At 41.3% G+C, this 12,319-nt stretch overlaps 1 pseudogene; it reads left to right on the top strand.

Moving 5' to 3' along the window:
• The first annotated feature begins 3,460 nt into the window (after positions 1 to 3,460).
• On the top strand, positions 3,461 to 11,763 carry LOC110196166 (cytochrome P450 4F3-like; annotated as a pseudogene).
• The last annotated feature ends 556 nt before the right edge of the window (positions 11,764 to 12,319 follow it).

Genomic DNA, 12,319 nt, shown 5'->3' with positions numbered 1-12,319 from the left:
ACCAGTTGGAGAATGACTTGTATTCTCATAAATTTAATTCAGTTCACTATATATTTGAAAAATGAGGCCTTTACCAGAGAAACTTGCTGAAAATTTTTCCCTCAGTTTCCTGCTTTCTTTCTAATCTTAGCTACATTGGTTTTGTTTATGCAGAAACTTTTTAATGTAATATAATCCACATTATCCATTGCACATCCTGTAGTGTTCTCTATCTGTTATTTGGTCATTAATTCTTCCTTTATCCACAGATCTGACAGGTAGAATTTCTATGCTTCCCTTGATTTGCTTATGATATCACATTTTATGACTAAATCATATACCTATTTTGACTTCATCTTGATACAAGATACAAGATATTGGTCTACACCTAGTTTCTGTCCAACTGTTTTCCGGTTTTGCCCACAGTTTTTGTGAAATATTGAGTTCTTGTTCCAAAAGCTTGGATCTTGGGTTTTATCAAACACTAGAATACAATGGTAATTTGCTGATGTAACACTACAGGTTGTTTCCAGCATTCTAATAGCCTGAACTAGTGGGTTTTAAATGGTGTCATGCTATCAGGTAATAGCTTCATTCAACTGAGGACAGACTCTGGAAGAGCTGAGAGGGAGACAAGAGAACAGGACCAAAGTCTAGAGGAATAGTCACATGAAGTAGCATGGCTTACCACAAAGAGCACTGGTCTTGGAATTCAATAACCTGAGTCCAAACCCTGGCTCCAATACTTTCTAGCTATGTGATCAGGTGTGAAGTTCATTAACTCTTCTGGGCCTAATTTTTCTCACATGTGAAAAGAGGAAGAGTAATAATACTTGTACTATCTACCTCACATGGTTATTATGAGGTTGTGAATCTTATCCTGTACAAACGTTATTACTCTATGTTCTTTTTCAATCATTTTTCAGTCATGTCCAAATCTTTGTGACCCCATTTGAGGCTTTCTTGGCAAAGATACCAGAATGGTTTGTCATTTCCTTCTCTAGTTCATTGTACAGAAGAGAAACTGAGGCAAACAGGATTAAGTGACTTGTCTGGGATCACACAGCTGGTAACTGTCTGAGGCCGGATTTGAACCCAGAAAAATGAGTCTTTCTCACTCCAGGCCCAACACTCTATCCACTGTGCCACCAAGCTACTATTACTATTATGTCTATACTGGATAGAAAACCAAGAAAGTTAGTCAATTGATCTGTGGGGCATATAGGCAGCTATCAATCACCACAATAAGGGCACTGTGCATACAGAAGAACTTGCAGTGACTTCTGGGCTGGATTTTCCTACACATCATAGACCTAGCCATTTTGAAAAGAGAGCAGGAGAATCTGTTGACAACTCCATGTGAAAATGAACTGCAAAACTGAGAAGCCTGATTCCTGAATGTCTTTCACTGTGCACCTGGGTTTGTTCTCCAATATCTGCTCCAAGGACAGTCAATTTGATTCAAGAAATATTTATTGAGTGCCCATTATGTGTCAGGCATTGGAATAGGAGCTAGAGATACAAAGATAAAATAGAAAAGTTCCTGCCTTCAAAGAGATTACATTCCCAGGGTAGAGCTGGGGCGCTAAGAACAGTATGTGCACAGATAAGTCCATTCAAAATGCTAAATAATTCCAAAGGGGACTAGAGGCACTACCCGATGGAGAGAATGGGAAAAATCTCCCCTAGGAGGTGGCATTGGATTTAGATCTAGAATTCTAATCCTGGGATTCTAAGAGATAGAAGGGAGAAGGCAGAGCAGGCTAGGCATAGGGGACAGCTAATGCAAAAACATGGGAGTGTGAGATGGGATGTCGTGTGAAGTCACAACAAACGGCTGGATTAGAGACTTTGTGAAGGAGAGGAATGTGGAATAAGCATAGAAAGACAGGTTGCAGCCAGATGCTGAAGGGATCTAAATGCCAAACACAGGAGTTTGTATTTGATCCTAAACGCATTATGTTATTCTGCGGCTCCTTGAGGAGTAAAGTGGCCTGGAAAGACCTGAATTTTAGGCCTTGAGGTACACAAACAAATAAGACATAGAACAAGTATGTTGATACAGAGAAGAGGACTGAGAAGTAGCTATCAGAGAGTAGGGAGAAGAGTGAAGAGAAAGTAGTGTCATGAAAAACTGAAGAGGAGAGAATATCCCAGAGGAAGAGGTGCCCAATAGTGTTAGTGAAATTTGTCAGAGAAGTAAAGATGTGTGAGGGTAGGAGAAATATAGAATAATGGCTTGGTGATGATTTTGAAAGAATGAGAGAGTTCTTCACATGTTTGTACTCAGAAGGAGTATTTGGATAAGGACAGATGACAGAGAGACAGAGACAGAGACAGAGACAGAGAGAGAGAGAGAGAGAAGAGAGAGAGAGAGAGAGAGAGAAATATGGAAGCCGGAGAAGAAAAAAGAGATTGTAGAGGTGTTATCTTGAACAAGGAGAAGGGTCACTCAGAGACTAGAGCAAAGGAGAGAATGGGGTATCTGATGCAGGGGGTTGTATTGTAAGCAACTCAAGGCTGGATAGTGGTCAAGAACATCTGCATCTTATTTTGCTTAACTGTGCTTTTTTGCTCCAAAGGAGAGTTCTATTGATGGGCATGGATGTAGTAGTAGCAATTGATGACAATCATTTAAAAAAACACAATTTTTTGGGAAAAACACTTTAAAAACATTTTCATGTTTTCTCATCAATCTCCACACTATACTAATTGCTTTTTAATACATGTATATATATAATTATATGTAATATAATTATACATATGTCATTCAGTTGCTTAAGTCATGTCCAACTCTTCATGACCCCATTTGGGGTTTTCTCGGCAAAAATATTAGAGTGCTTGCCACTTCTGTTTCCACCTCACCTTATACATGAGAAAACTGAAGGAAACAGGGTTAAGTGTCTTGCTCAGGATCACATAGCTAGTGAGTGTCTGAGGCCTGACTTGAACTCAGGTTTTCCTGGTCTACATCTCTATCCACACTATTTCTCTATCCTGAGCAGTGTTCAGTTCTGGCCATCACATTTTATGAAAAAAAATGCTGCTAAAATGTAATATGTTCATAGAAGGGCAACTAGGATGATGAAGGGACTACAGATAATTCTATAAGAACATGAACAGGAAAAGCAGATGGAGGGATAAATGATAAGTCATCTTCAACTAATGGAAGGACAGGCAAGGGAGGAGGGATTAGACTTGTTTTGGGTACAAAAGGACATAACTAGAAGCAATGAGTGGAAATTGCAGAAGGCAGATTTTGATCTGATATTAAAAGAAAAAATTTCCTAACAGTGAGACCAGCAAAAAAAAAATTTAATTTGTACATTCAGAAGGTAGTAAATTCCTCCTCACTTGAGGTCCTCAAGAAAAGGAGATCTTGTAGCAATGATTCCTGTCCAATTAAGGGTTGTTCTAAAAAGCCTGAATGGTTCCTTCCAGTTCTGAGAGTCTATCATTCTGTGAACATTTTCAATGAAGAATGGAGAGTATTGTGGGGACCAAGAATGGTTTTGAGACTGGAGGAAGGTAGTGACAGTGATCAGGACAGGCAAGCTGGGGTGCAATCAGTTTGGAAGGACATTAAAGAGCTTAATCTGAACTCTGTGGGTTCTCTTTCTATCTGGTCCAGAATCTGACCCTGCCCGTCCTACTTTGCACAGGAAGCCAAGTCCCTACATCTCCTCCATCCTGGAGTTGAGTGTCCTTATACGAAATGTTTCAATCAGTTTCTTCTACACTGGGATATCCTGTACTCCCTCACCAAAGATGGGAGATGCTTCTCCCAGGCCTGCCGCCTGGTGCATGACTTCACAGATAATGTTGTCCAGGCCTGGAAACAAGTCCTTGCTGAACAGGGCCCTGAAGACTTTCTCAAGAACAAGGGTAAAGGCAAGACTATGGATTTCATAGATGTGCTGCTGCTGGCCAAGCTGAGTATGTGGGTAGATGAGTGGGGAGCATGAAGTCTGGCAGGCTTGGGGAAGGGAGCAGAAGGATTCAGGTGCATACAAAAGACTTTCTGAGTGGAGAGAAAGTCATGGCCCTGTAGTATTAGACTGGGAGACCAGACTAGAGGGGTGGGTGACTTGGGCCCTCAATAAAATTGTACATGACTTTTGCTATCTTCAAAAGCTCTTTTTTCTCCTCAGAGGCCCTAGCCTTTACAGAATCATATTGAAAAGTGCTTGTGTAAGGAAGAGAAAGGAGCAATTCTCTGTTTCTTTCCTTCTGTTGGTGTAGAATAGCTCTCCAAGCTGCTTCCTGGTATTACAAAGGAGTCTGCAATACTAGCTGAGAATAACAGCTAACATGTACCAATTACTAAGTGCGAGTATATATACGCTAAATACCGCTGTGCTAAGGGCCTTACAAGTTTAGACACTTGATCCTCACAACAACCCTGGGAGGTAGGTGCTATTATTATCCCCAGTTTACCTATGAGGAAACTGAGACAGAAAGAGGTTCATCAACTTGCCCTGGACACAAAGCTGTTAAGTGTCTGAAACTGGATTGGAACTCTGGTCTTCCTGACTCCAGGCCCAGGCTCTATCCATTGTGCCACTCAGATCCTCCTGATACATCTAGGAGTATCTTTATGACTGGTTATGGGTCTATCAAGAGTATCTTTGGGGTTCTAAAATATCTAAGTTTATTTTGGACCTGGTTATACTTTCATTAAGGAAATTATTCCCAGGTTCTATATGTTTGTAGAACTATCCTTATTTATGGTTCTCATGGCTAAAAATTTCTTTGCTACTTTTTAAAAATGCACAACACTTTATAAACAAAGCACTTTCACATAGGATTGTAGGCTTAGATATGGAGGTGGAAAAGACTTTAAACATTTTTTTTTAACCTTTTGGTGAGGCAGTCGTGGTTAAGTGATTTGCTTAGGGTCACACAGCTAGTAAATGTCAAGTGTCAGAGGTCGGATATGAACTCAGGTCCTCGTGACTCCAAGGCTGAAGCTCTATCCATTGCACCATCTAGCTGCCCCTTAAACATCTTCTTTTCCAACACTGATTCTGAAGTAGAGGAAGCTACAGCCCAGATTGGGGGAGCAATCTGCCCAGAGTCTCACAAATAATAAAAAGCAGACCTACAATTTGGGCCCAGTTCCCCAATGCCAAATCCAGTTCTCTATCAAGTTCCAGATAGTTTAGGCATATTTCTGTGGCTGGTTCTATGTGTATGTTTTTCTCTTCTGGCTCTGAGCTTATTTTGAAACATTGATGTGATTAAATACATCAGCAGGGTGTCAAGGATTCTCAATATCTCCCTGTGCTTCTGGGCATATCAGTGCAATCTTGTGCATTCTCACCATATCTAAGAATGTCTCTGCAACCAATTTAGGGGAGTGTCTTAGATTCTGGGTATGTCCAGGAATATCAGTATGCAGTTCTAAGTATAGCAAAGAAGTCTAGCTATGCTGGGAAAAAACAAAGGTTCAGGTTTACTCAAATGAGACACAGTATTGAGAAAGAATATACGAAGCTTGATAAAGACAAAGAAGAGGAGATTCTACAAGAGTTCTTAACATTTTGGGGATGCAGATCACTTCAGTAATGTGGCAGAGCCTATGGAGGTGTTGGAAGCAGCTAAGTGGCACAATGGATTGCGTTCTGGATCCGGAGTAACCACGATCTGAATTTTAATCCACCCTGAGACACTTTCTGGCTTATTAAACTCTGGCAAGTCACTTAACTTCCGTTTGCTTTAATCCACTGGAGAAGGAAATGGGAAACCACTTCAGTATCTTTGACAAGAAAATCCCAAGGACAATACTGGCATGTTATGGTCTACAGGGTCTCAAAGAATTAGAAATGACTGAAAGAAAAAAAGCCTATTAACCCCTTCTAAGAATAACATTTCTAAATGCATAAAATAAAATACATGGGATTACAAAGGAAACCAATTATATTGAAATACAATTCAAATTTTTTTAGGGTCTTTCTTTTTGTTAAATTAATTAATTTATTTTTAGTTTTCAACATTCATTTCCACAAGATTTTGAGTTCCAAATTTTCTCCCCATCTCTCCCCCTTCACCCCAAGACAACAGGGATTCTGAATACTCCTTCCCCTAATCTGCCCTCCCTTCTATCAACCCACCCCCTTCTCTTATCCCCTTTCTATTCTATTTTCCTGTAGAGTAGGATAGATTTCTATACCCCATTGCCTGTATATCTTATTTTCCAGTTTCATGTAAAAACAATTTTTAACACTCATTTTTAAAACTTTTGAGTTCCAAATTCTCTCTCTTCTTCCCTTCCCACCCACCCTCATTGAGAAGGCAAGCAATTCGATAGCGATTATACATGTATTGTCGTACAAAACACTTCCGTAAGAGTCATGTTGTGAAATGCTAACTATAATTCCCTCCATCCTATCTGGCCCTCCTGTTTATTCTATTCTCTCCTTTGACCCAGTCCCTACTCAAAAGCGTTTGCTTCTGATAACCCCCTCCCCCAATCTGCCCTCCCTTCTATCTCACTCCTCTCCTATCCCCTTCCCCCCTATTTTCCTTACGGTAAGATAGATTTTCATACCCAATTGAGTGTGTATATTATTCCCTCCTCAGCCAAATCTGATGAGAGTAAGACTCATTCATTCCCTTTTGCCTCCCCCCTCTTTCTCTCTACTGTAAAAGCTTTTTCTTGCTTCTTTTATGTGAAATAATTTACCCCATTGTATCTCTTCATTTCCCCTCCTCCCAGTATAATTATCTCTCACCTCCTAATTTTATTTTTTACATATCATTCCTTTATATTCAACTTACCCTGTGCCCCCTGTCTATATATTTATGTATCTATATATCTATGTCTATATCTATATCTATATCTATATCTATATCTGTATCTATATCTGTATCTATTTTTTTGATATAGATCTAGATATAGATATTCCCTCCAACTACCCTAATACAGAGAAAGATCTCGAGTTACAAATATCATCTTTCCATGTAGCAATGCAAACAGTTGAACTTTAATAAGTCCCTTATGATTTCTCTTTCCTGTTTACCTTTTCATGCTTCTCTTGAGTCTTGTATTTGAAAGTCAAATTTTTTATTCAGCTCTGGTCTTTTCATCAAGGATGCTTAAAAGTCCTCTCATTGAATGTCCGTTTTTTCCCCCTAAAATAATATATTCAGTTTTGCTGGGTAGGTGATTCTTGGTTTTAATCCTAGTTCCTTTGACCTCTGGAATATCATATTCCAAGCCCTCAGATCCCTTAATGTAGAAGCTCCTAAATCCTGTGTTGTCATGACTGTGGCTCCACAATACTAGAATTGTTTCTTTCTGGTGGCTTGCAATATTTTCTCCTTGACCTGGGAATTCTTAGGAGTTTTCCTTTGGGGATCTCAGGAGGTGATTTGTGGATTCTTTTAATTTCTATTTTACCCTCTGGTTCTAGAATATCAGGGCAGTTTTCCGTGATAATTTCTTGAAAGATGATGTCTAGGTTCTTTTTTTGATCATGACTTTCAGATCATCCAATAATTTTAAAATTCTCTCTCCTGGATCTATTTTCTAGGTCAGTTGTTTTTCCAATGAGATATTTCACATTCTCTGCTATTTTTTCATACTTTTGGATTAGTTTTACAATGCCTCAATTTCTCATAAAGTCACTAGCTTCCAATTGCTCCATTCTAACTTTTAGGGAAGTATTTTCTTCAGTGAGTTTTTGGACCTCCTTTTCCATTTGGACAATTCTGCTTTTTAAGGCATTTTCCTCATTAGCTTTTTGGACTTCTTTTCCCATTTGGGTTAGGCTATTTTTTAAAGAGTTATTTTCTTCAGCATTTTTTGGTTCTCCTTTAGGAACCTGTTGACTCATTTTTCATGATTTTCTTGCATCACTCTCATTTTTCTTCCCAATTTTTCCTCTACTTCCCTTATTTGATTTTCAAAATCCTTTTTGAGCTCTTCCATGGCCTGAGACCAAGTCACATTTTTCTTGGGGGCTTTGGATGTAGAAGCTTTGACTTTGTTGTCTTCTTCTAGTTGTATGTTTTGATCTTCTTTGTCACCAAAGTAAGAGTCTGTAGACTGAATTTTTTATGCTATTTACTCATGTTCCCAGTCAATTATTTAAATTTTAAACTGTGTTAAGGTAGGGATCTGCTTCCAGTGTGGAGGGTGTACTGTCCCAAGCTTTGGGGGTTTTGTGCAGATGTTTTCAGAAATACTTCTAGGGACCTATAATTTTTCAATTTCTCTAAGGTGGTATGCTCAAAAGCAAGGTGTTTACTCCTTTCCTGGCCTGTGCTCTGGTCTATGAGTGACCACAAGCAATCTTTTCTGCCTTGTAACTGTGCAGAGGATTCCCTCTTCACTACTACCACAAGCTCCCCATGCCAGCACTCCTCCTCACCCCAGGAATGACACCCAGGACTGTGACCCAGATCTAAGCACAGGCAAAGCAAGAGAATCTTGCCTCAGCAACAGCAAAGAGATCCCTACAATCCTCCTCTGATCAGCTTGTTTGATACCGCCACTGTCTGTGGACTGAGAAGCAGTCTCTGCTTCTGTGGCTGCCACCCAGGGCTCCTGTGGGGCCAGGGTTAGACCAAACTCCTCTCATCCAGGTCTGACAAACTTTTTCAGCTCACTGTCTGAGTTGTCTTTGGCATTTGTGGTTTGAGAAGTCTGGAAACTGCCGCAGCTCCCCCTGATTCAGTCCCCTGAGGCCTGCTCCAGTTTTGCTCAACCCCTGTCTTTGCAGGGATAGCCCATGCTGAACGGTGTTTCTCTCCCAACCCAGTGCGACAGACCTTTCCTGTAGACCTTCAAGGTTTTCTTGGGCTGGAAATTTGTTTTTGTGGGTTCTGCTGCTCTAGAATTTGTTTGGACTCATTTTTACTGGTATTTTGAGGGGTTTGGAATAGAGCTCAAGCAAGTCACTGCATTTACTCTGCCATCTTGGCTCCATCTTTTCTCAAATTATTTTACTTAAAACTAATTCACACACCACAGCTTGAGGACCCCTGCCATAGGAGCATCCCAACACTGGCTGTACATCTCTAAAAGTAGATGAAATTCATATGTTCAGTAAAAGCTCTTTTCAAATCCAGGATTCTGGGGTTATGAGTGCTTCAGGAACCTTCAGGAAATCTGGTTCTAGGTGGACCTGGATGGTTTCTGAGAGTTCTACAAACTTTAGGGGACCTCCTAGGCATAATAACCTGCAAGTTTTTTAACAGCTACATGAGTCCAGAAGATGGTTTTAGCTGTATCCAATGTTCCTGGAATTGGTGACACATTCACAGGGGTCAATTATATAGGTTATAGGGAAATTAGGTGGTTCTAGGTGTACTTGAAATGCTGCTTGGGTCCCCTGAGCAGAGTTATGCATGGGAAGATAGGAAACCAAAAACCGAGAAATGTGGGGTGTTTCAGGATGCAAATGGGAAGCTTTTGTCAGATAAGGATATCCGAGAAGAAGCCAACACCTTCATGTTTGGAGGTAAAAGGACAAATGGAGAGGGAACGGCAAGGGCTTAAGAGGTCCTCTGGTTGGAATGAGATTTCTTGTTGGGGTCCTAATTAGCCCTGGTGTCAGACCCTGTCATATATTTTTTCACCAGTACTGGCCTAGGTATATGGGTATGTTTCCTCTCCCTCCACAGTCTAGTAATGGGTGTTCCTAACCACCATACTATACCACCTCTCTGCATTCCTTTTCCTCTCTTTTCACCCCAGGGCATGATACAATTGCAAGTGGTGTCTCTTGGGCCCTCTATAACCTAGACCAGCATCAGGAGCACCAGGACCGCTGCCACCAGGAGATACAAGAGCTCCTGAGAGAGGTCATCAACCAGAGAAGATTGAATGGTTAATGCAGGCTGAGGCTGGGGTTGGAATCATGGGGTCAGAGCTAGGGATACCCGTAGGTGTGTGTAGTCAGGGGACGGAGCTTCTGTCTACCCTGTCCACAACCAAAGACATTCCCAAATGAACCATTTACAATATAATAGTACAAGCAGGCATTTATATAGCACTTTGATGCTGGCCAGATATTTTACATATGTTGTCTCCTTTGATCCCCTACCTGGGAAGTAGATGTTATTATTTCCTCTCTGTTTTTCCTATTTTATAGAAAAGGAAACTGAGGGAGACATAGGTGAAGTGACTTGCCCAGGGTTACATAGCTAGCTAGAGACTGAAGCAGGATTCAAGCTCACATCTTAACTCTAAAGTCCGCACTCTATCACCCAACTCTATCATCCCAACTTGGCTGGAACTAATCTTTAGCAGATGATGACTCTCCTTTACTGAAACAGCTTCCCCCTTACCAAGAGAGACATAAAGGCTGAGCCAACCCACAGCTGATTTCAGTTTAACTTTAACACAGCTCCTACCCAGGGATAAAACACTGGGAGATTTCAAGTGTCAAAGCCCCCTTCCCACATCTCTATTGTTCATCCATAGTTCTCTTAATATTCCCTAATGTCTGAGTATAAAATTCTCCAGCCACTGATTAATAGATTCCTTCAAGTTAACAACTTCCTCATCCTCTTCTTTTTCCACAAGTATTGAGGAGGTATGTCCTCCCTTTCAACGCTATGGGTCTGGGCTGACAGTTCTTTTGTCCTTGGGGATGATCTATCCCCAATGCCATTCCTGACCATGTATATCAAGGAGAGCATGAGGCTGCACCAACCAGTTACTATTGTGGTCCACAAATGTGCCAAGGACATCCAGCTACCTGATAGTCGAATTATTCCCACAGGTGCCTTGGCCCAGTCCACATAGCAAAGGGAGGGAGAGTCACAGAATGGGGAAGAGGAAGTTTGGAGGAAGGAAGGATGGAAGATGGCAAATGGTGGATTTTACCATGGGAAGGGGCAAAGGCAGTCCCACTGAAGAGGCTAGATGGTCATGTCCATGAGTGTAGGCATGGAATTTTGGGACAATATTATGCCATCTCTCTTCTCCTTACCTGTTAGGGAATGTATGCCTCATCCACATCTTTGGAACACACCACAACCCAGCTGTGTGGCCCAACTCTGAGGTACCAACACCAACCTTTTACCCCATGGATGGTCCAAACTAGAGATTAGGGATATTGGTGTGAAGTAGAACTGAGCCCCACAAACATCAAAAACTAAGAACACCCTAGGTATACATTTCATGGCAGAGCTGCAGAAAGCACAAGGTGATAGGTATTTATTCTGTTCTAGATCTGTCTATTCTGACTATGATCCCACTGTGTGGGAAGCCTATTGACCTTGAGTGGGTATGACCCTGGGATAACTCCCACCAGCCTCTCTAACCACGTCCTTGTGCCCCAGTCTATGATCCATACCTCTTCGATGCCCAAAACACCCAGAAGATGTCACCCCTGGCATTTATGCCCTTCTCAGCTGGATCCAGATGAGACTAGAACATCTATTTGCCCATCTACATCCTTGAGAGATTTGCTCACCCTTTTTGTCAGTGTGGGCAGCTTCAAAATTCCAAAAGGTATGTCACCTCTTTGGGTTATAGATGCCCCATCCTTAAATGGATTGGGGAAGAGGGGAGGGTTCTGAGAAGCAGGTTGACCTCAGGGCCCCTTTACCTTGAGCAGGAACTGCATTGGCCAGAACTTTGCCATGTCTGAGATGAAGGTTGTGCTGGCCCTCACTTTGCTGCGATTCCATGTCCTACCTCATGAGAAACCAGACTGAAGGAAAGCAGATGTGACCCTCAGAGCAGAGGGTGGGCTGTGGCTGAAGGTGGAGCCACTGCAGCATCCTTCTAGTCCTGAGATATACCTCCAAGAAGTCCCTCAGAATTGATAACATTTTCTCTGGTCTTGGGCAGGCATGAGAACCTGATGGTTGCCTTCCTTTCCAACCATCTCTGTCTTCATTGTTATTCTTCTAAATAAAATACACTTCTACCCCTAATATTTTGGCATTCATTGTGAATCTTTATGCCAAGAAGGACATGGTAGGAGCAGAAGATAGAAGCCAGGAATCTGTGTCTTCAAACCTAGCCTTTATAAAGAGGCAAGAAGGATCTCATAGATCTATATAGTCCAGGACATCAGTCTGTAGAGTTCTTAGCCCCTAGCCTTGCAAGATCAGTCATAATGATAAATCCAACTATACTAATTATGAGAAATTGGATTAGTTGACCTGTAAGGTCTTCCAATTCTATAATTATTGAACTCTCTGAATAATCAGTGATTAACTGGACAGACAGACTAGTTCTAGGCTGGCAGACTCCCAGAGTAGGTAATGATATCAAAGAGTATCCATTTATACCCAAACCTAAGAAGGAACCTCCAAATCATCAGCCCTGACAAATGTTCACCCCTCTTTAATTGATAACGTTTTAGTTGCTTTGAGA

This window comes from Phascolarctos cinereus, unplaced genomic scaffold, assembly GCF_003287225.1.
Source record: "Phascolarctos cinereus isolate Bilbo 61053 unplaced genomic scaffold, phaCin_HiC Scaffold_4;HRSCAF=312, whole genome shotgun sequence".
NCBI classification, from domain to species: Eukaryota; Metazoa; Chordata; class Mammalia; order Diprotodontia; family Phascolarctidae; genus Phascolarctos; species Phascolarctos cinereus.
The sequence above is the reverse complement of the archived record's forward strand: the minus strand, read 5'-3'. Positions and strand labels throughout refer to the sequence as shown.